We start from the raw sequence: 22,127 nt of genomic DNA on the forward strand, positions 1-22,127 counted from the left end.
TTCACATACAGATTTTTGTATGAATGTAAATTTTCATTTTTTTCTGCATTAAATGCCCAAGAGTACAATTGCTGATTCATAGAGTAGTTGCAAGTTCTTTTTTTTTAAGAAATTGTTTATTGTTCAGAGTGCCTGAACCATTTACAATCTCACCAGCAATGTATGAGTGATCCAGTATTCCCCCATCATCACTATCATTTGGTGTTCTCAATATTATTTCTTTTTGCCATTATGATAGGTATGTAATTATATCGCATTGTGATGTTGATCGTCTTTTCATGTGCTTATTTGGCATCTGTATATCCCACTTCAGTGAAATGACTGTTCATATCTTTTGCCCATTTTCAAGTTGGCTCTCTCTCTCTTTTTAAACTATTGAAGTTTGGGATTGATTTCTATATTCTGGATACTATCCCTTTCTTGCATATGTAATTTGCAAATATTTTCTCTGAGTCTGCAGCTTGTCTTTGATTCTATTACAAGATATTTCAAGCAACAAAGTTTTTTATTTCAATGAACTTCTATTTACCAATATTTCCTTACATAGGTTACACTTTTGGTGTCAAGTATAAGAATTCTGTTTGGTTCTAAATTCTGATTTTTTTAATATTTTCTTCTATCCATTTTATAGTTTTTTATATCACATTTAAGTCAATGATCCACTTTGGGTTAAGTTTTGTAAAACGTATGAGATTTAGGATGATGTTCAGTGTTTGACTTCTGGATATCCAATTAATTGCCTGATTGCCATTTGCTTAAATGACATTCTTCTATTCATTTAATTGATTTTGCAACTTTGTTAAACATTACTTGTGCACATTTGTGTAGGAATGGGAATATTTCAGGTTGCCCTATTCTGTTTCACTGATACATGTCTATCTCTCCTCCAACACTACAGAGTATTAATTACTGTAATTGTAAGTCTTGAAATCAGGTAGACTAATTCCTCTCACTCTCTTCTTTTCATAAAAAATGTTTTAGCTAATATAGTTCCTTTGTGTTTCCATACAAACTTCAGAAAACTCTTGTATTAATATAAAATTTTTGCTGTATTTTGGTAAAAATTGTATTAAATTTTATGTCAATTTGGGGAGAATTGACATCTTTGAGTCTTCCAATCCACAAAAACAGTATGTCTCTCCATTTATTTCAATCTGCTTTGATTTATCACCAGATTATGGATATCAGCATGTAAGACCATAGAAACTTTATTAGACTTACACCTAATTATTTCACATTTTTGAGCAATTATAAATGCTATTGCATTTAATTTCTGTGTCTATGTGTTTCTTCCAATTTGTAGAAATACAATTTATTTCTGTATGTTTATATTTTATTCTGTGACATTGTTTTACTCATCTATTCATTTTAGGAGATTTATTTTTAGATTCCATGTAGTTTTCTACAGAGAATATTATGTCTTCTGCAAATAAGAACAGTTTAATTTTTTTACACTCTGATCTGTATGCCTTTATTCAGATACTTTTCTTATTGTACTTGCTAGAATTTCCAGCACTGTGTTGAATAAGAGTGCTGAGAACAGGCAAACTTGCATTGATCCTGCTTTTAAATGGTCATTCACCATTAACAATCACGTTAATTGAGATGTATTGTACATATACTTTATAAAGCTGAGGAAGTTCTCCTTTACTTCCATTTTTCTGAGAGTATCTAACATAAATAGGTGTTCATTTTTTAACACTTTTCTGCATTGATTTATATAATCATATGATTTTTCTTCTTTAGTTACTCAACGTGGTAAACAATACTGATTAATTTTCAAAAACTGAACCAGCCCCAATTTTTGGAATACACTCAATTTTGTCATGGTATATACTTCTTTTTATGTGCTACTGAATTCTCTTTGATGGTATTTTAAAAAAATATTTGCATGTATATTTATAAAGGATGTTGCTTTGTAGTTTTCTTTTGTTGTTTCATTTATTTCTAGTTTTGGTTTCAAGATAATACCAGCTTCATAAAATAAAATGGGAAATTCTCCCTCCTCTTCTATTTTCTGGAAGAGATAATAAAGAATTTTCAATGGTTAATATTGAGTATCAACTTGATTGGATTGAAGGATGCAAAATGTTGTTCCTATGTGTGTCTGTGAGGGTGTTGCCAAACGAGATTAAAGTTAACATTTGAGTCCGTGGACTGGGAGAGGCAGACCCACCTCAATATGAGTGGGCACCATCTAATTAGTTGCCAGCGTGGCTAGAATAAAGCAGGCAGGAGAAGATGGAAGAGCAGACTTGCTGAGTCTTCTGACCTTCATCTTTCTCCCACACTGGATGCTTCCTGCCCTGGAACATCAGACTCCAAAGTATTCAGCTTTTGGACTCTTGAACTTACACCAATGGTTTGCCAGGGGCTCCAGGGCCTTTGGCCACAGACTGAAGGCTTCAGTTGGCTTCCCTACTTTTGAGGTTTTGGGACTCTGGCTGGTCTACCACTGGCTTCCTTGCAAACGGCCTATCGTGGGACTTTACTTTGTGATTGTGTGAGTCAATTCTCCTTAGTAAACTCGCTTTCATATATCCCTATATCCTATTATTCTGTCCCTCTAGAGAACCCTAATACAGAATTGGTATTAACAGTTCTTTAGAACAAAGGTTCTTCAAACCTTTGTTAGAATTCTCCAGTAAAGCCATCGGTGCTTATAGAGCTTCATTTAGAAAGTTTTATATTATGAATTCAAATTTAATTAATAGTTATATAGCTATTTAAATGGTCTAATTCACACTGGATGTGTTGTGGAGTGTGTTCTTCCTGAAGTTGGTTCTTTTCATCTAACTTTTCAAATTTATATGTGCAGAATTCTTCATAGTATTCCATTTTTATTCTTTAGGTACCTGCAAGGTCTGTAGTGATAGCCGCTATTTTCTTCCGGATACCAAAATGTTGTATATTCTCTCTTTTATTCTTTTTCAGTCTTAGTAGAGATTTGTCAATTTTATGGATGTTTTCAAAGAGCTAGCTTTTTATTTCATTGTTTTTTCTCTAATACCTATTTTCATCTTCACGTTTCTACTCTTATCTTTATTATTCCATTCAAGTAGACTTGTGTTTATTTTACTCTTCTTTTTCTAGATTTTTGAAGAGAAAACTTACATTATGGATTTGGACTTTTCCTTTTTTTTTCTAATGTAAGCATTTAGTGGTTTAAATTTCTCTCTCAAAACTGCCTTAACACTATCTCACAAATTTTGATATGCTATGATTTCATTTTTATTTAGTGCCATGCATTTTTTGTTTCTCTTCAGATTGTCTTTTTGATCCATGAATTGTTTAGAAATGTGTTATGAGTTTCTAATTATTTGAAAATTTTTCTGTTATCTTTTTGTTACTGCTTTTTAGGTTAAAAGCAGAGAGCAAACTTTGTATGATTTCAGGATTTTTGGGGGATTTGTTGAGGTGAATTTTATGCTCAGGATTTCATCCTTCTATCTTGGTATGTGTTACATGTGCACTTAGAGACTATTCTGTTGTTGGGTGCTGTGTTATATTAATGAATAATATTTTCTTTTCATAAAAATGAATATTATTTTCTTTTGTTGTTTCATTTATTTCTAGTTTTGGTTTCAAGATAATAACAAGATATTTGGCTTCAAGATGATACCTTCATCTGAGATTGTCATGATGTTCCTTTATTACTGAAGCATATTTTCAGTGGATATCTCAGTGGATATAGTATTGTTGAGTTCTACATTCTTGTTGATTTCTGTCTAGTTCTATCTGTTGTTGAGAGAGGGATGCTGAATTCTTCAACTTTAATAGTACATTTGCCTAATTCTCTTTTCATTATCATCAGTGTCTGCTTCCACATAATATGCAGCTCTTTTGTCTGGGGTTTAAACATTTAGGATTGCAATGATTTCTTAGGGGATTGATCATTTTATCAATACATACTGTTTTTCTGTGTATCCAGTAATTTTATTTGCTCTGAAGTCTATTTTATCTAATATTAATACAGGCACTTCTCTTTTCTTTGGATTAATGATTGTGCGATATATCTTTTTCCATCCTTTAACTCTCAATCTGTCTGTATGGTTTTATTTGCTGTGAGTTTCTAGTAAATAGCATACAATTGGGTACTATTTTTAAAACTAATATCTCAATCCCTGTCTTTTAATGGATGGGATTAGACAACCTCCATGTACATTAATTATTGCTATGTTAGATCTTAAGCCTACAATTTTAACTTTTGCTTTCTGTTTTGCTCTTTTTCCTTTTTGTTTCTGTGTTTTCTTTTCCTGCCTCCTGTGGGCTTCTTAAATATATTTTATGATTACATTTTCATTTACCTATAGTTTTTTTTTATAATTTTCTTCTTAAATTTTTAATTGACAAGTAAAAATGTATATATTTATTACATATAATATGATGTTTTGAAATATGTATACATTGTGGAATGGTTCAATTTATATACTAATTAATATACACATTACCTCATATACTTATTTTTTGTGGTGAGAATATTTAAAATCTACTCTCTTGGTAATTTTCAAGTATACTATACATCATTATTAACTATAGTCGTCATGTTGTATAAGAGATCTCTTGAGCTTATTCTTTTTGTGTAACTGAAATTTCGTGTTCTTTGACCAATGTCTTCCCAGTTCATCTCCTCCCATCAGCCCCTGGCAACCACTATTCTAGTCTGTTTTTATTAGTTGAATTTTTTTGGATTTCACATCAAAGTGAGATCATGTGGTATTTGCCTTTTCATGCCTGGCTTTTTTCACTTTATATAATGTCCTCCAAGTACAACCACGTTGCTGCCAATGACAGGACTTTTTTTTTTTCTTTTCTTAAGGCTAAACAGCATTCTATTGTGTATTTGAGTATATTTGATGGTTGCTGTAACTATTATATTACATCTACATAACTTATCACAGTCTACTGCTGTTATTGTTTTGCTATTTTGAGTAAAGTGTGGAAACCTTACTTCCATTTTCTTCCTTCTATCCTCCTTCTATTATAACATAATCATCTTAAATATTTCCTTCATATAAAGAACCACCTTAAACAGTGTGATATTTGTTGCTTTAATTATGAAGCAGAGCATTAGAAACATTAGAGAAAAAGGTATTATATTTATCATATTTTTCTCTTTTCTTATCTTTGGTCCTTCCTGATGTTCCCTGAATCCTTCTTTTAGTTTATCTTTTCAGTTTAGAAAAATTTTTCTAGACATTTTTTAGGTATTTTGGCAACAAGTTATCTTGGTCCTCCTTCATCTGAGATTGTCATGTTCCTTTATTACTGAAGTGTATTTTCAGTGGATATATCCTTCAGAAGGATATAGGATTCTGAGCTAACAGTTATTTTCTTTCAACACTTGAAAAATATTGTGCCATTATCTTCTGCCATTATCTTGTAGTTGCTAATAAAATATTTGCTGCCTTTAGAATTATTTTTCTTTCTATAGATAATATTTTGTTTCTTTCTCATTTCTTTTAAGATGTTTGTTATTTTTGTCTTTATTTTTGAGAAATTTATGATGTATCTTGGTGGGAAATTCTTTGAGTTCAGTCTGTTTGGTGTTTGCTCAACTGTAAGTTTATGTGGGGGACAAATTGGCCAAATCTAATATTCTCTATCTTTCACTTTTTCTCTTCTCCTTGTGGAACTCCAATGATATAGATGTAGATTTATTTTTAATAGTTCCACAGGTCCCTGAGACTCTGTTCCTTTTTCCAATCTAATTTTTCAGTCTTACTCATATTGGCAAGTTTTTATTGCTCTATATTCAAGTTTATAGGTTCTTCTTTCTGATCTCTGCATTCAGATGTTGAGTGCATCCATCGATTTTTTTTTAAGTTGGCTAATATAATTTTTGGTTCTAAATTTTCCATCTGGTTCTCCTTTATATATTTTATATTTTTGCTAAGGTTTTTGATGGGGTCTTGCTCTGTGTCCCCACCCAAATCTCATCTTGAACTGTAATCTGAATTGCAATCCCCATGTATTGGGGGAGGGACCTCATGGGAGGTGATTGGATCATGGGGGCGGTTCCCCTATGGTGTTCTCATGATGGTGAGTGAGTTCTCACAAGATCTGATGATTTTATAAGCGGCTCTGCCCCCTTCACTCTGCACTTCTCCCTTCTCCTGCCTGTGAAGAAGGACGTGCTTCCTTCCTCTTCCAACATGATTGTACGTTTCCTGAGGCCTCCCCAGCCATGCAGAACAGTGAGTCAATTAAATCTCTTTCATTTATAAATTACCCAGTCTCGGGTAGTTGTTTAGAGCGGTGTGTGAACAGACTAATATAGTTCTCTATTTGTTAATGCTTTTTTTTTTCATTTCTTCAAGTGCATTAATGATTGTTCCTCAAAATATTTTTATAATGACTAAGTTAAAATCCTTTTCAGAAAAATTCTAATACCTTTGTTATGTTAGTGTCAGAATCTATTAAATATTATATTTTTATTTTTTATTTAGTTAGATGTCTTTCTTTCTTAAAATAAAACTTGTTATTCTGAGCACTATGCTATGAGATTCTGGGTTTTATTTAAGCCTTCTGTTTTACCTAGCTTCCTCTGACACTGCTCCATCAAGAGAAAGTGGTGGTATAGAAGTATAGATTCTCCGCTTGGCCTCTGTTGACATCTGAGATGAGGATGCCTTGTTACCCTTGAGTGAGGATATTAATTCTAGTTCTCCTCCACTAGGCCACTACTAGTACCTTCCTTTCTGGTGAGAGTAGGAATATCCCATTAGTGTCTACATTTGACCTTCACTGACAGTAGAAGAAAGTTTGGAGTGGAAAAAAAAATGATGTCTTCATTATTACTGGGTGGTGGTCAAAAGTCTGAGTCTCCTTAGGATCTTCTCAAGTACCTCCCTCATAAGGTACAGAAGGGGCACCTCATTACTAAGGGGTGGCAGTACTGAATAGACATCAAGTCTCACCATGTAGCCTCACTGACACTGCAGGTCTGGGGGCCTAATTACTACCCAGTGAGGTTGAAAGTTTCAGTTTCCTTTTAGGTTTTCTCTGACATGAGAACAGTTGTTAGTGGGGTGGGCCTGAGGGGGAAAGTGTTCAAAGTATTTTATTGGACTTTGTTCAAATTAAAGTCCAGTATCCCTTCTTGGTTCTCAATGGTGTGGGTGTGGGTATGGGTCTTTTTGTGTATGCAATGTTTGGATGGAGAAAACCAGTTTATTATGGACTGAATGCTTATATCTTTCTAAAATTTATTATTTGAAGCCATAACCCCAGTGGTTTGATATTTAGAGATAGAGCCTTTTTGAGGTAATTAGCTTAGACTAGGTAATGAGGGTTTGATATAATTTCGCTCTGTGCTCCCTCTCAAATTCCAACTCCAGTTGCAATCCCTATGTGTCAAGGGAGGGACTTGATGAGAAGTGATTGGATCATGGGGGCAGTTTTCACCATGCTGTTCTCATGATAGTGAGTGAGTTATCATGAGATCTGATAGTTAAAAAGTGGCAGTTTTCCTGATCTCTATCTCTCTCCTGTTGTCCTGTAAGACGTGCTTTTCTTGTCCTTCAGCTTCTGCCATGATTGTAAATTTCCTGAGGCCTCCCCCCAGCCATGCAGAACTGTGAGTCAATTAAACCTCTTTTGTTAACAAATTATATAGTCTTAGTTAATGTCTTTATAGTAGTGTGAGAATGGGCTAATATAGAGAATTGGTACTGAGAGTGGGGTACTGATATAAAGATACCTAACAGTGTGGAAGCAAATTTGGAACTGGGTAACAGGCAGAGGTTGAAACAGTTTGGTGGTATCAGAAAAAAACATAAAGGTGTAGGAAAATTTGGAACTTCCTAGAGACTTGTTGAATGGTTTTGACCCAAATACTGATAGTGATATGGATGATGAAACCCAGGCTGAGGTGTGTCTCAGATGGAGATGAGGAACTTATAGGAACTGGAGTATAGGTCACTCATACTATGTGTTAACAAAGAGACAGGTGGCATTTTGCTTCTGCCCTAGAGATCTGTGGAATTTCAAACTTGAAAGAGATGGTCTAGGGCATCTTGTGGAAGAAATTACTAAGAAACAAAGCTTTCGAGAGGTAACCTGGCTGATTCTGGAAGCATTCAGTCGCATGCACTGACAAAGAGATTATCTGAAACTGGAACTTTTATTTAAAATCAAAATAGAGCATAAAAGTTTGGAAAATTTGCAGCCTGACCATGACGTAGAAAAAGAAAAAAAATTGGGGGAGAGAAATTCAAGCTGGCTGCAGAAATATGCGTAAGTAATAAGGAGTTGAAAGTTAATAGCCAAGACAAAGGGGAAAATGTCTCCAGGGCACATAGAGATTTTTGAGTCAGCCCTTCCCATCACAGGCCCGAAGGCGTAGGAGAGAAAAAATGGTTTCTTGGGACACGCTGGGGACCCTGCAGCTCAGTGCAGCCTTGGGACTTGGTGCTCTGTGTCCCAGCCACTCCAGCTCCAGCTGTGGCTAAAAGGGTCCAAGGAATGGTTTGGGCCATTGTTTCAGAGGTTGCAAGCCCCAAGCTTTGGTGCCTTCCATGTGGTGTTGGGACTGCAGGTCTGCAGTAGACAAAAGTTGAGCTTTGGGAGCCTCCCTCTAGATTTCAGAGGATGTATGGAAATGCATGCATGTCCAGACAGAAATCTGCCACAGAGGCAGAGCCCTCATGGAGAAATTCTACTCAGGCAATGAAGAGGGGAAATGTAGGGTTGGACCCCCGACACAGAGTCCCCACTAGGGTACTGCCTAGTGGAACTGTGAGAAAATGGCTACTGTTCTACAGACCCTAGAATGGTAAATCCATTGACAGTTTGCACCACGCACCTGGAAATGCTGCAGGCACTCAATGCCAGACCATGAAAGTAGCTGCAGGGTCTGTATCCTGCAGATCCACAGGGGCAGAGCTGCCCAAGGCCTTGGGAGCCCACCTCTTGCACAGGGATGCCCTGGATGTAAGACATAGAGTCAAAGGAGATTATTTTGGAGTTTTAAGATTTGATGGCTGCCCTGTTGGCTTTGGACTTCCATGGGGCCTACAGCTTCCTTGTTTTGGCCAATTTCTCCCACTTGCAATGGGACTATTGTAGTTCTCTTTGTAGAGCTCTTTTACTTCCCTGGTTAGTTGTATTCTTAGGTATCGTATTCATTTTGTGGTAATTGTGATTAGGATTGTGTTCCTGATTTGGCTTTTGGCTTGACTATTGTTGTGTGTACAGGAATGCTAGTAATTTTTTTTTTATGTTGCTTTGGTGTTGTGAGACTTTGCTGAATTTATTAGCTAAAGGAGCTTCTGGATAGAGACTATGGGGTTTTCTAGATACAGAATTATGTCATCTGCAAACAGGGATAGTTTAACTTCCTCTCTTCCTATTTGAATGCCTTTTTTTTTTTTCTTGCCTGGTTGCCCTGGCCAGTACTTCTAATACTGTGGTGAATAGGATGAGAGAGGGCATTCTTGTCTTGTGCCAATTTTCAAGGGAAATGCTTCCAGTTTTTCCCATTCAGTATGATGTTGGCTGTGGGTTTGTCATATATGGCTCTTATTATTTTGAGGTATGTTCCTTCAATGCCTACATTATTGAGGGTTTTCAACATTAAGAGTTGTTTTAAATTTTATTGAAAGCCTTTTCTGCATCTATTGAGATAATCATGTGGTTTTTGACCTCAGGTCTGTTTATGCGATGGGTCACATTTATTGATTTGTGTATGTTGAACTAACCTGCATCCCAGGGATAAAGCTTACTTGATCATGGTGGATAAACTTTTTGATATGCTGCTGGATTTGGTTTGCCAGATGTTTTTATGAGGATTTTTGCATCAATCTTCAATAAGGATATTGGCCTGAAATTTTCTTTTTTTGTTGTTGTGTTTCTGCCAGACTTTGGTATCAGGATGATGCTGGACTCATAAAATAAGTTAGGGAGGAGTCCCCCTCCTCAATTTTTTGAAATGGTTTCAGTAGGAATGGTATCATCTCTTCTTTATACATCTGGTAGAATTCAGCTTTGAATCCTTCAGTCAGGGTTTTTTTTTTTTTTTTTTTTTTGATTAGTAGGCTATTTATTACTGCTTCCATTTTAGAGCTCATTACTGTCTGTTGAAGGATTCGATTTCTTCCAGGTTCAGTTTTGGGATGGTGTATGTGTCCAGAAATTTATCTATTTCTTCTAGAGTTTATAGTTTGTGTATATACAGGTATTCATAATGGTTTCTGATAATTATTTGTATTCCTGTAGGATCAGTGATAATATCCCCCTCTACATATCTGGTTATTCTTATTTGGATCTTCTTTCTTCTTTTTTAGCCTAGCTAGCAATCTATCCTTTTTATTAATTTTTTTTCAAAAAACCAGCTCCCGGCTGGGGTGTATGTATCCATTTCTTCTAGATTTTCTAGTTTCTAGTGAGCATAGTGATGTTCACAATATTCTAGTTTCTAGTTCCTAGTGAGCATAGTGATGTTCATAATATCCATTTCATCTAGATTTTCTAGTGTTTAGTGAGCATAGTGATGTTCATAATATTCTCTGATGGTTATTTGTATTTCTGTGGGGCCAGCGGCAATATATCTTTTGTCATTTCTAATTGTGTTTATCTGGATCTTCTCTTCTCCTCTTTATTAGTCCAGCTAGCAGCCTCTTTATTAGTTTTTTCAAAAGAAAAAACCAACAACTCCTGATTTTGTGGATCTTTTGAATGTTTTTTCATGTCTCAACCTCCTTCAGTTCAGCTCTGATTTTGATTACTTCTTGTCTTCTGCTAGCTTTGGGATTGGTTTGCTCTTGGTTCTCCAGTTCTTTTAGTTATGATATTGGATAGTTAAATTGAGATCTTTCTAATGTTTGATGTGGATATTTAGTGCTATACATTTTCCTCTTAACACTGCCTTCCCTGTGTCCCAGAGATTCTGGTATGTTGTATCTTTGTTCTCACTAGTTTCAAAAAACTTCTTAATTTCTGCTCTGCTTTCATTATTTACCCCAAAGTCATTCAGAAATAGATTATTTAATTTTCATTTAATTGTATGGTTTTCTGTGATTTTCTTAGTCTTGATTTCTAATTGTATTGTGCTATAGTCTTAGAGAGTGCTTGTTATGATATTAGCTCTTTTCGTTTGCTGTAGATTGTTTTATGTCCAATTCTGTGGTCAATTTTAGAGTATGTGCCATGTGGTGATGAGAACAATGTATATTCTGATTTTGAGGTGGACAGTTCTGTAGATGTCCATCAGGTTCATTTAATCCAGTGCTGAGTTCAGTTCCTGAATATATTTGTTAATTTTCTGCCTTGACAGTCTGTCTAATATTGTCAATAAGGTTTGAGTCTTCCACAATTGTTGTGTGGGAATCTAAGTCCTTTTGAAAGATCCTAAGAACTTGTTTTATGAATCTGGGTGCTCCTGTGTTGGATGTATAAATATATTTTAGGAAAATAAGGTCTTGTTGAATTGAAACCTTTACCATTATGTAATGCCCTTCTTTGTCCTTTCTGACCTTGGTTGGTTTAAAGTCTTTTTTGTCTGAAATTCGGATTGCAACCCCTGCCTTTTTCTGTTTTCTATTTGCTTGTTAGATTTTTCTTCATCCCTTTATTTTGAGCCTATGGTTGTCATTGCATGTGAGGTGGGCCTCTTGAAGAGAGCATACTGTTGGGTCTCAGTTCTTTCTTCAGTTTGCCACTCTGTGCTTTTTAATTGGGGCATTTAGCCTTTTTATATTCAAGGTTATCATTGATATTTGTGCATTTGATCCTGTCACCATTATGTTAACTGGTTATTATGCAGACTTGTTTATGTGGTTGCTTTAAAGTGTCACTGATCTGTGTACTTCTGTGTGTTTTTGTAGTTGCTGGTAACAGTCTTTCCTTCCCATATTTACTACTTCTTTCAGGGGCTCTTGTAAGGAAGGTCTGGTGGTAACAAATTACCTCAGCATTTGCTTGTCTAAAAAGGATCCTATTTCTCCTTTGCTTATAAATCATAGTTTGACAGAATATGAAATTCTTGATTGGGATTTCTTTTCTTTAAGAATGTTGAATATATGCCTTCAATCTCTGTTGGCTTGTAGGGTTTCTTATGAGAGGTCTGTTGGTCTGATGGACTTCCCTTTGTAGGTGACTGAATCTTTCCCTCTAGCTGTGTCTAGCATTTTTTCTTTCATTTCAACCTTGGATAAACTGATTATTATGTTTCTTGGGGATGATTTTCTTGTGAAGTATCTCTCTGGGGTTCTCTGAATTTTCTGAATTTGAATATTGGCCTTTCAAGCTTGGTTAGGGAAGTTCGCATGGATGATATGCTGAAATATGCTTTCCACATTACTTCCATTCTCCTCATCTTTTTCAGGGACACCGATATGTCATAGATTTGGTCTGTTTACATTGTCCCATATTTCTCAGAGTTTTTCCTCATTCCTTTTCCTTCTTTTTTCTCTATTTTTGTCTGGCTCTCTTATTTCTGAAAGCCAGTCTTCAAGCTCTGAGATTCTTTCCTCAGCTTGGTTTCTTCTGCTATTAAAAGTTCTAATTGCATTACGAAATTTTAGTGTCAGCTCTATCTGGTTGGTTATATTCTTTTCTATACTGGCTATTTTGTCTGTCAACTCTTCTATCATTTTATTGTGATTCTTAGCTTCCTTGGATTGGGTTTCAATGTACTCCAGCATCTCTATGATCTTTGTTTCTGTCCATATTTTGAATTCTATTTCTGTCATTTCAGCCATCTCAGCCTGGTTCAAAACACTTGCTGGAGAACTAGTGCAGTCATTTAGAGGAAAGGTGGCACTCTGGCTTTTTGATTGTCAAGGTTCTTGTGCTGGTTCTTTATCACATTTGTCGGCTGATGATTCTTCAATCTTTTAAGTTGCTGTCCTTTAGATGGGATTTATTTTTTAATCCTATTTGATGACCTTGAGCATTGATTATAGTATAAGGTGGGTTCAGTCAACTGACTGAGGATTTCTGGAGGATTTTAGGGGGACATGGCTCAGCTCACAATTCCTGGACTACATTCTCTAAATCTGGGGGACTGATATCGGACCCTGGCTTTGTTCTCTGCCTCCTAGAGGTTAGGAACCAACTGTGCTGGGTTGGGGGCTGAGCTGTTCCTAGAATGCTGGTCACAGCACTCTGATGAGTGGTATTATCCAGAGCATTTCATGGGATCTATCCTTGTTTTCACATGCTAGCAGAAGTGGCAGTGGCGGTACAGTGGGGTGCATGCTCATCAGCTGCTAGCTGGTGCCAGGGGGCTGGCCTCCATGCAGGTGTTCACAGCAGCTGCAGAGGCAGCATAGCTGGGGGGATGGGTGGTCCCTGCTGATATCTGTGCACATGGTTGCCCTGGTAGTAGTGTTAGCATGGGGGCAGAGTGCTGGTGGGCAGAGGACCATATGCTTCCTCTGTGTACATTTATGCAAGCAGAAGTGGCCACTCAGGGCAGGGGAGGGTCTGCTGTACTCCATGACTAGTTTCACTCCAGCATCAGTGTTGGTGCATGGGCAAGGAGCTGGCAGTGGCTTGACTGGTAAGTTCTGTACTCTCTGTGCTCACAAAGGCTCCCACTGCAATGGCAGGTAGATGGAGAAGGGTGGGGGCGTAGAGTACACTTGCATCCGAAGCAGTGGCAGGGCAGGAGGCCTGCGTTGGTGAGGCAGGGAAGGCAAAATCCTCCCATGGACACACATACCAGTAAAGCAATGTAGGTGGTGACCATGGGCCCATGGGAAGCTACAGTTAGGGGAGGGAGTGGGTGGACTGGTGTGTGGTCATCAGGGCCAACCTACTGCTGTTCTCTATTGGTCATATGTGGTCCACCAGTGCAGAAGCTACGATGCAGACCCTCAGTACTCCTAACGCTACATTGCAAGCTGGCACGGCAGAGGCTGGGGCCCCAGGGAAAGACAGGAAACCAAGGGATGCTCAGGTCAGACCGGCCCCGTCTGATGGACAAGACCACTCTGCTGAGCTCAGCTCCAATAGTTTCCCTAGGACTAAAGTCTCTAATGAGAGCAAGTCAAGCCTAGGCAGACAGGTGTTCCTGGCCATGCTCCTCTATGACACTCTCACATCAAACCCTCTGGACTTTACACTGGCTGGCATGCTGCCTCTACCATTTCTTTAAGCAGATTTCCTTGCTAACTCAAGTATCCATGTTGTTGAGGGGTCTCATTCTGCCTGGGATTCCAGAAGCCTGTGGAGAGAATTGCTTTTTGTTCGTTCAACTCATCCTTTTTCCTAGAATCACTGTGGGCCAGGAATGAGTCCCAGTATGAAGTAGCCCCATACAGGGTTCCCAGCTTTCTCCCCCTTCATCCCAGCTTGTGTGTCTTCCCTCTGTCCACACTCAGTGCCTTCCCTCTAAAGATCTGTTAATAATGTGCCAGTCATCTTAGTTCATTAGTTCCAGCTCTTTCACCTGGCTACCTCTAGTTAGCCTTCTTGCCAAGTTCCTGTTTTGTTTTGTTTTGTTTTAATGTCTCTCTCATTGATGTTTCCAGCTTGCTGGCTTCTTCAGCCCCATTTATAGGTATTTGAGGCAAAAGAAAAAAAAAAGTAAACTAGGAGGAAGCTCATCATCATGTAGTGTATTAATCAGTTTTTGCATTACTAAAAGAAATGCCTGAGGCTTGGTTATTTGGCTTACATTTCCGTAGGGTATATGTGAAATGTTATGCCAGTATCTGCTTTTGGTTAGGGCTTCAGGAAGCTGACAATCATGGTAGAAGGCAAAAGAGAGCCAACACATTACATGGTGAGATCAGGAGCAGCAAAAAAGGAGGAGGTGCCACACTCATTTCAATAACCAGATCTCATGAGAATGCACTCACCATCTTGAGGACACCACCAAGACATTTATGAGGGATCTGTCTCTATGCCACAAACACCTCACACCAGGTCCCACCTCCAACATTGGGGATTGCATTTTAACATAAGATTTAGAGGGGACAAACATTCACACCATATTATTCTGCCTCTGTGCCCTCAAATCTCATGTCATTCTCACATTGTAAAATACAATCACACCCTGCCAATAGTTCCCCAAAGGCTTAACTTTTTCCAGCCTCAAGTCCAACATCCAAAGTCTTAACTGGAGATGAGTTTCTTCCACCTGTGAGTTAAAGAACTGAGTTATTTACTTCTAAGACACAATGGCTATATAGGCATTGGTTAAACATTATCATCCCACAAGGGAGAACTTGGTCAAAAGAAAGGGACGATAGACCCCAGGCAAGTCTGAAATCCAGCAGAAAATTAATTAAATATGAAAGCTCCAAAATACTCATTATGTCCCTCATCCAAGGCACACTGGTGCAAGGGGTGGGCTCCCAAGAGCTTGGGCAGCTCTGCTTCTGTGGATTTGCAGGGTACAGCTCCCATGGCTGCTGTCACAAGTTTGAGTTGAGTGCCTGCAGCTTTATCAGATGCAGGGAACAAACTACTGCTGAATCTACCCTTCTGGTGTCTGTAGGGTGGCTTCCCATAGCTCCACGAGGCAGTGCACAAATGGGGACTTTGTGTGGGGACTCCAACTCCACATTTCCCTTTGGGATTGCCTTACTAGAGGTTCTCTATGAGGGCTCCACCCCTCTAACAGGCTTCTGCCTGCACATCCAAGCTTTTCCATACATTCTCTAAAATATAAGTGGAAGCCACGAAGCCTCCTTCATGTTTGCATTCTGAGCATTTATAGATTTAACACCATGTGGAAGCCACCAAGGCTTATTGCTCACAACCTCCGGAGTGGTGGCCCAAGCTGTACTTAGTCCCCTTTTGAGCCAAGGCTGAACCCTGAGTTACCAAGATGTAGGGAGCAGTGTCCTGAGGCTGCACTGGGCAGCAAGGCCCTGGCCCTGGCCCCAGAAACCATTCTTTCCTCTGGGGCCTCTGAAACTGTGATGGGAGGGGCTATCTCAAAGACTTCTTAAATGCTTTTCAGGTATTTTTGTTTTTCATTGTGTTGGATATAAGTACTTGGCTCCCTTTTAGAATGCTGATCCCTCTAGCAGGTGGTTTCTCCAAAGTCTGTTTGGATTGTTTCTCTGCCATATGGCCAGGGTACATATTTTCCAAACTTTTATGCTCTGCTTCCCTTTTAAATATAACTTCCAACTTAAAGTCAATTATTTGCTCCCACATCTAAGCACAGGTTGATAGAGCAGCCAGTACACAACTTGAATGCTTTGCTGCTTAGAAATTTCTTCCACCAAATACTTTAGCTCATCACTCTTAAGTTCAACCTTGTACAAAAGCCTAAGGCATGGACACAATACAGCCAAGTTCTTCACTAGGGTGTAATACAGGTAATTATTACTCCAATTCCTAATAACCTCCTTATTTCCATCTGAGACCTCATCAGCCTAGACTTCACCCTCTATGTCTCTATCAGCATTTTTGTCACAAACATTTAACTAGTTTCTAAGAAGCTCCAAACTCACCCCTTTTTCCTGTCTTCTTCTGAGCTCTACAAAATCTTCTAACTTCTGCCCATTATCCAGTCCCAAACTTACTTCTACATATTCAAGTATCTTTACATCAACCCCCTACTCCTGGTACCAATTTTCTATATTAGTCAGTTTTCACATTACTATAAATAAATAATGGAAGTGAGTTAATTTGTAAAGAAAAATTTTTAATTGGCTCACAGTTCTTCAGGTTGTACATGAAGTATAGTGTCAGCATCTGCTTATGGAGAGGGATTCAGGAAACTTACAATCATGGCAAAAGGCAAATGAGGAGCCAGCACATCACACGGCTAAATAAGGAGCAGGAGAGAGAGAAGGGGGAGGTGCCAAGCTTTCTTAAACAACCAGGTCTCACAAGAACTCGCTCACTATCACAAGGACACCACCAATCCATTCATGAGGAATCGTCTTCATGACCTAAACATCTTTCACCAGGCCCCATCTCCAACACTGGGGATTACATTTTAATGTAAGATTTGGAGAGGACAAACATTCAAACTATATCATGAGGTTTCTTGAATTCCAAAGTCCCTAGCTGGTATGACTTTTTTTCTCTCTGTTTTAGTGTTTTTACTTTTGTTTCATATAACTTTCATGGTTTTTAGTTGTACTTGCAGGGAGAGATAGGGAAAAGTACATCTATTCAATCTTCCCTGAAGTCATCTTCAGTATTCTAATTTTCAGATAATTATAATTTGACAAATAAAATATAACTATTGACTAGAGTATATACTTAACCAGAATATTCCATTTACCATACTAGATAATGAGTTTATTAAGTAATAGAAGCATTGCCATACTGAATAACAAGGTAATATTAACTAATATTTAATGAGTGTTCCTTGCATGTTAGGTATTCTGATACATTTTTTACATGAATTATTTAATTTATGGTATTTTATAATAACCCTATATGGTAGAAACTTTCATTTTTCTTATTTTAAAGATAAGAAATCTAAGGCTTATGGAGGGTATGTAGCCTTCTTAAGGTATTTCATCTAATCTAGAAAAAGGCACAAACACCCTTTGAACCCAAAGAATCTAACTTCAAAGCTGGTGTTTCAAACCATTATGTTTGTTTACATGTGTTTCCTCTGCCAAGAAAGTTTGATTCCCTATTCTCCACTTTTAAATCGCATCCTTAAATGATTTCCTTTTAAAACTCAGCCCAAACGTTGTGTTCCTTATGAAATCTTTCTTAAATTCAACCTGGTTCTTTTATCCTTTATTCTCCTACAACTCTTTATCTACATCATTTCTATGTTCAGACATTTTCATTATATGTTTGGTCTGTTTGCTTGTTTCTCCCATTTTACTAGGATTCCTTGATGGGAGGCATTATAGGTCATTCATGTTTATGCCCTCATTCTCTGACAGTATTGTAGTAGGCACTCAATGACAATTTGAATAAATAAACAAGCTGTACATTTATCAAACAAAACTTGGCAAAGTGCACAATAGTCTTGTATTACAGAAAAGGGACCTATGACTAGTGAATTCTGCTCTGACAGTAGAATATAATAATTTGCATAAATGTACAATAAAGATTTTCATTGCATATTAGGCACTTTGAAAATTGAAATAATGTGTAATATAAAGTATACTCTGTTCAATGAATCTGAGATCTATATGAAAAGCATGGTATAGTCGAAAACAATCGAAAGCTTTGAAATCAGATATTCCTTGGTTCAAATTCTTACTCTTTCATACTCTAGCTCTGTAAACTTGGCACAGTCATTGAAAATCTATGAGCCTTAGGTTCTTCATCTGGAAAAATAGGAATATTTTCTTTCTCAATTTAATTATAAGGATTAAATGAGTTCATTGTGTGAGAAATCATTCTTTCAAAGCAACTTGTCATCTGTTTTCCCACTGACGGTTTTCCAGCCCTAAATTTGTAAGCCAAAGGGCATTTGCTCCAGAATAATTTTCTATGAAATCTGATAACGACATCAGTAGCAACAACAATTTCCAGTTATAGTAGTTGTACTAGTTGTAGTATTGCATTCTCCAGTGAGGAGACCTAATGAGACTTAATTGGTCTCATTGCTCATCTCAACTTGGTAAGTGGTCCTCTCATTTTTAATCACTTTGAATTGGATCACATCCAAATGGTAACCTGTGAGTTCAACAGTTTTGTATTCCACATACAAGTGAGGGTACATAGTATTTGTCTTTCTATGCCTGGTTTATTTCACTTCACATAATAAATTGCTATTTTTTCTTTTTTTTTTTTTCAGAGTTTTTTTCTTGGAGTCTTCCAGGTTTTCAGGATTAGGCCTATAGAAAGATGGAAACTGGGAAGGCTTAAGGACAGGTAGAGAGCAGAGCAAACAACTCTTTGTATTCTTCTGGCTCCTACTTACAAACGTGATACCCTAAGCTCTGCAATACTAACTGGCATTTATGGTTCAAGCGTCTCTGTTGACAGAGAGAAATGGCAAAAATGCTATTACACACTGTTTGCTTTTGATGTTGTATTGGTTTCAGGAAGTCTCTTATTTCTACAGGTTCCTGACTAGATAATTGCCACAGGAGATACAAAAGAATAGAGGTCAGACTTCAAGACATTTTATTAGCATTGTTTCTCTCTAAAACAAACTTAAATTGCTTTGAGTGAGTTAGTAACCTATGCTTGTATGCTAGCAAATGCCAGAAGGGTCAAGAATAAAATAACAGGTAACTCATAAGTAAACAGAAATATATTTCATAGAGCAATTTCCAGGACTGAGAACCAAATGAATTCAATCACTCTGATGGTACTATTACCCTCTAAGGAATTTATGTCCTGTGGTTTACATTACTCTTTCAAGAAATAAATATAATGTAAAAATAAGAATTTCTTCCAGATACCAACTATCATGAAGCATTTCAAATAAAATCTGTACAAAATCAAACATATTTTTTACATACCTATTTCTTCTCCAGGAATCCCCACATGCTAGGGATTGAATATTTCTGTTCCTTCCAAAAATTGGTGTGTTAAAATCCTAACCACTAAGGTAATGTGATTAGGAAGTGGGATCTTTGAGAGGTGGTTAGGTCATGAGAGTGGGGCCCTAAAGAATGGGATTAGTGTCCTTGTAAATGCAACCTAACTTCCTTGTCCACATTATGCCCTAGAAGATTGCCATCAATAAGGAAGCTAGCTCTAATCAGACACCAAATCACCTGGCATCATGATGTTGATCTTTCCAGCCTTCAGAACTGTGAAAGACAAATTTCTTTTGTTTAGGAGTCACCCAGGTCTATGGTATTTTGTTATAGCAGCCCTAACAGACTAAGACATTATCTCGCCTAATGACCTTGTCATAAAATCATTTTCAAGTCAAAATCTCAAATTAGACGTGTTTTTTAATCATCGTGTAGATCTAACTGTTCACCAAATCTGGCTGATTTCCTTTGTAAACCTTGCTTAAATTTACGTGCTATCATCTACCTGCAGAAGCAGCAATTGAGATCAGGAATATAGCAAACCTCACCTGGACTAGTCTCTGAGTGAGAATCAAATAGTTGTCCTCAATATCATTTTTTTCTTTCTCCCTCAGCAACAGAAACTGAATTTTAGCTGGTTATGTAGCTACACAAAATAAAATGTTCATTTTCTAGCTTCGCTGACAGCTAGATGAAGCCAAATTCTTGAAGCCAAATTCTTGACAAAAAAAGATAAAATTAGAAATGGTGTAAGCAAATTTTGGGACATGTCCTTAAAGGGGAGGTGACATACTTTTCTCATTCTTTCTTTCTACTGGCTAGAATACACATATGATGGATGGAAATGGAACAACAATCTCGGATCATAACATAAATGACAAGTGTTGAGGATGATAATCTAATGATACAGAAAAAGTCTAAGTCTTTGTTGGTTGAGGAACCACTTTGATAACCCTAGACTAAAAATGTTTAAACTTCTTTTTGTTTAAATTACTGTTTATATTTAATCTTTTTCATTGGTAGCTAAACAAAGTTGTAAAAATCAGAGCCCCTTGACAGTTTTCTCTGCTTCACTCTTATTTCTCTCCCGGAGAGAGAAATGCTGCCATAGCCTGTGATTTCTGAAATAGAAATGCGATCATGCTACTCTTAGGTTTAACATGTATCATCTGCAAAAAAGTCCAGAATTATTATCAAAGAGATAAAGGTCCATTGTAACATAATTCCTCTCTCCTTTGCCAATCTCGCTCCCACTACAGCACACTCATACCCTTCCCTTGGCCACTCTTTGCTTTCTAAACATACTATGCTCTTTCTTTATTCCCACCTTTTCTTAACCCTGCAGCAAGATAATCCTGCTGAAACTTAACTTAGATTCTGTCACTCTTGAATTCGAAATGTCCAGTGTCCTCCCATCTCACTTAGAGTAAAAGTAAAAGTACTTGCAAAGGCCCTCACCCTAAGCCTTCTCGAATTTAGGACTCCATTATATCTTCTTCAGCTTGTTTGCCTACTCTCTTCCAGGTGCTCTTTGCCATCTTTCTGTTCTTTGAACATGCAAGATACTCTCCAACTTCAGGGTCTTTGTACTGCTAGTTCTTTCATCTAGAATGCTCTTTCTTAGATATGTTTCCTGTCGTATCACCTGTTAAGCAAGGTTTTCCCTGGCTACCTTATCTGAAATTATGATCTCCTTTCCCTTAACCAACTCAAGTACTCCTTATCTCACTTCATTATTTCCAGCATATATCACTTTATCATCCCATGTAATTTACATTGTTCATGATCTAACTCTTTCAACCCTTCCAAATATAAGCCTCATTATAAAAACAAATTTTGCCTCTTTTGTTCTGTGCTGCTTCTTATAGAAAAATGTCTGCCACAGAGTAAGTGCTCAATAAATATTCATTACTATTGACTAACTTTCCCATATTTATGATGAATTCTTGCCTTGAATATTGAATAAATCTATGAAGACTACTCATAACTATGTCCCACTTCAACAAAAATTCATAAACATAGTGCTTCCATAACACTGGGTATGTATTCAATATATATTTTAGCAAAAACAGATTATCAGATAAGTGAAATTTAAAATCATATACAATTTCTAACAAAATACTTATTATTTTTCTCAATAGAGATCTATGAGAATTAATTCATCTTTCTGTGTAATGATCTCCTATGCAGATGCTGAGTACCCTCATGTTCATTGAGGGTAATGTTTTTGTATTCATTGCCACTTCTGCCTCTGAAAGCCATTGAATGTGCATTTCACGTCTGATACTGGGCAAGCTATGGTCTGAAATTCTCCTGAATAGTGGGTTCTTTCATGTTCTGCCTGCAGTAGGAACAATGTGATAGGTGAGTATTGGTTGTATGAGGGCGAAAAACATCTTCATTGACATTTATCTTATTGTTTTTCTAATTATGTATATATCTTTATGTGATTTTTATATGTGTATATAATAAAATGTATCAATTTTATCTGTGTAATAATGTATATATCTATTTGTTCCCTTATAGTATAAGCTCCTTGGGAGAAGAAATTTTGCCTTTTTTTTCTGAATATCTGCAATACACAGCAAAAATCATGTGCATTTAGGATCCGTTTAGCTACAAATGGCAGAAAACATAGCTACAAATTGTCTTAACTAATAAAAGGTAAGACGGATTCCAGACATGTGATGCTCTGCAAATAAGTGGGCTAAGTGGTGTCATCTAAGATCCAGCATTTTTCCATCTATATAT

The 22,127-nt window shown here is 37.1% G+C and overlaps 1 long non-coding RNA gene across 1 annotated transcript in view; it reads left to right on the top strand.

Moving 5' to 3' along the window:
* LOC116459260 (uncharacterized) overlaps positions 1-22,127 on the top strand; it is a 52,260-nt gene that overhangs the window by 23,416 nt on the left and 6,717 nt on the right. The window contains exons 2-3 of the long non-coding RNA XR_004245498.2: positions 21,567-21,740; positions 21,903-22,040. This is a non-coding gene — a long non-coding RNA (uncharacterized LOC116459260). The remainder of the gene's footprint in view (positions 1-21,566; positions 21,741-21,902; positions 22,041-22,127) is intronic.

The sequence above is a fragment of the Hylobates moloch genome, unplaced genomic scaffold (genome assembly GCF_009828535.3).
Source record: "Hylobates moloch isolate HMO894 unplaced genomic scaffold, HMol_V3 SCAFFOLD_19, whole genome shotgun sequence".
NCBI classification, from domain to species: Eukaryota; Metazoa; Chordata; class Mammalia; order Primates; family Hylobatidae; genus Hylobates; species Hylobates moloch.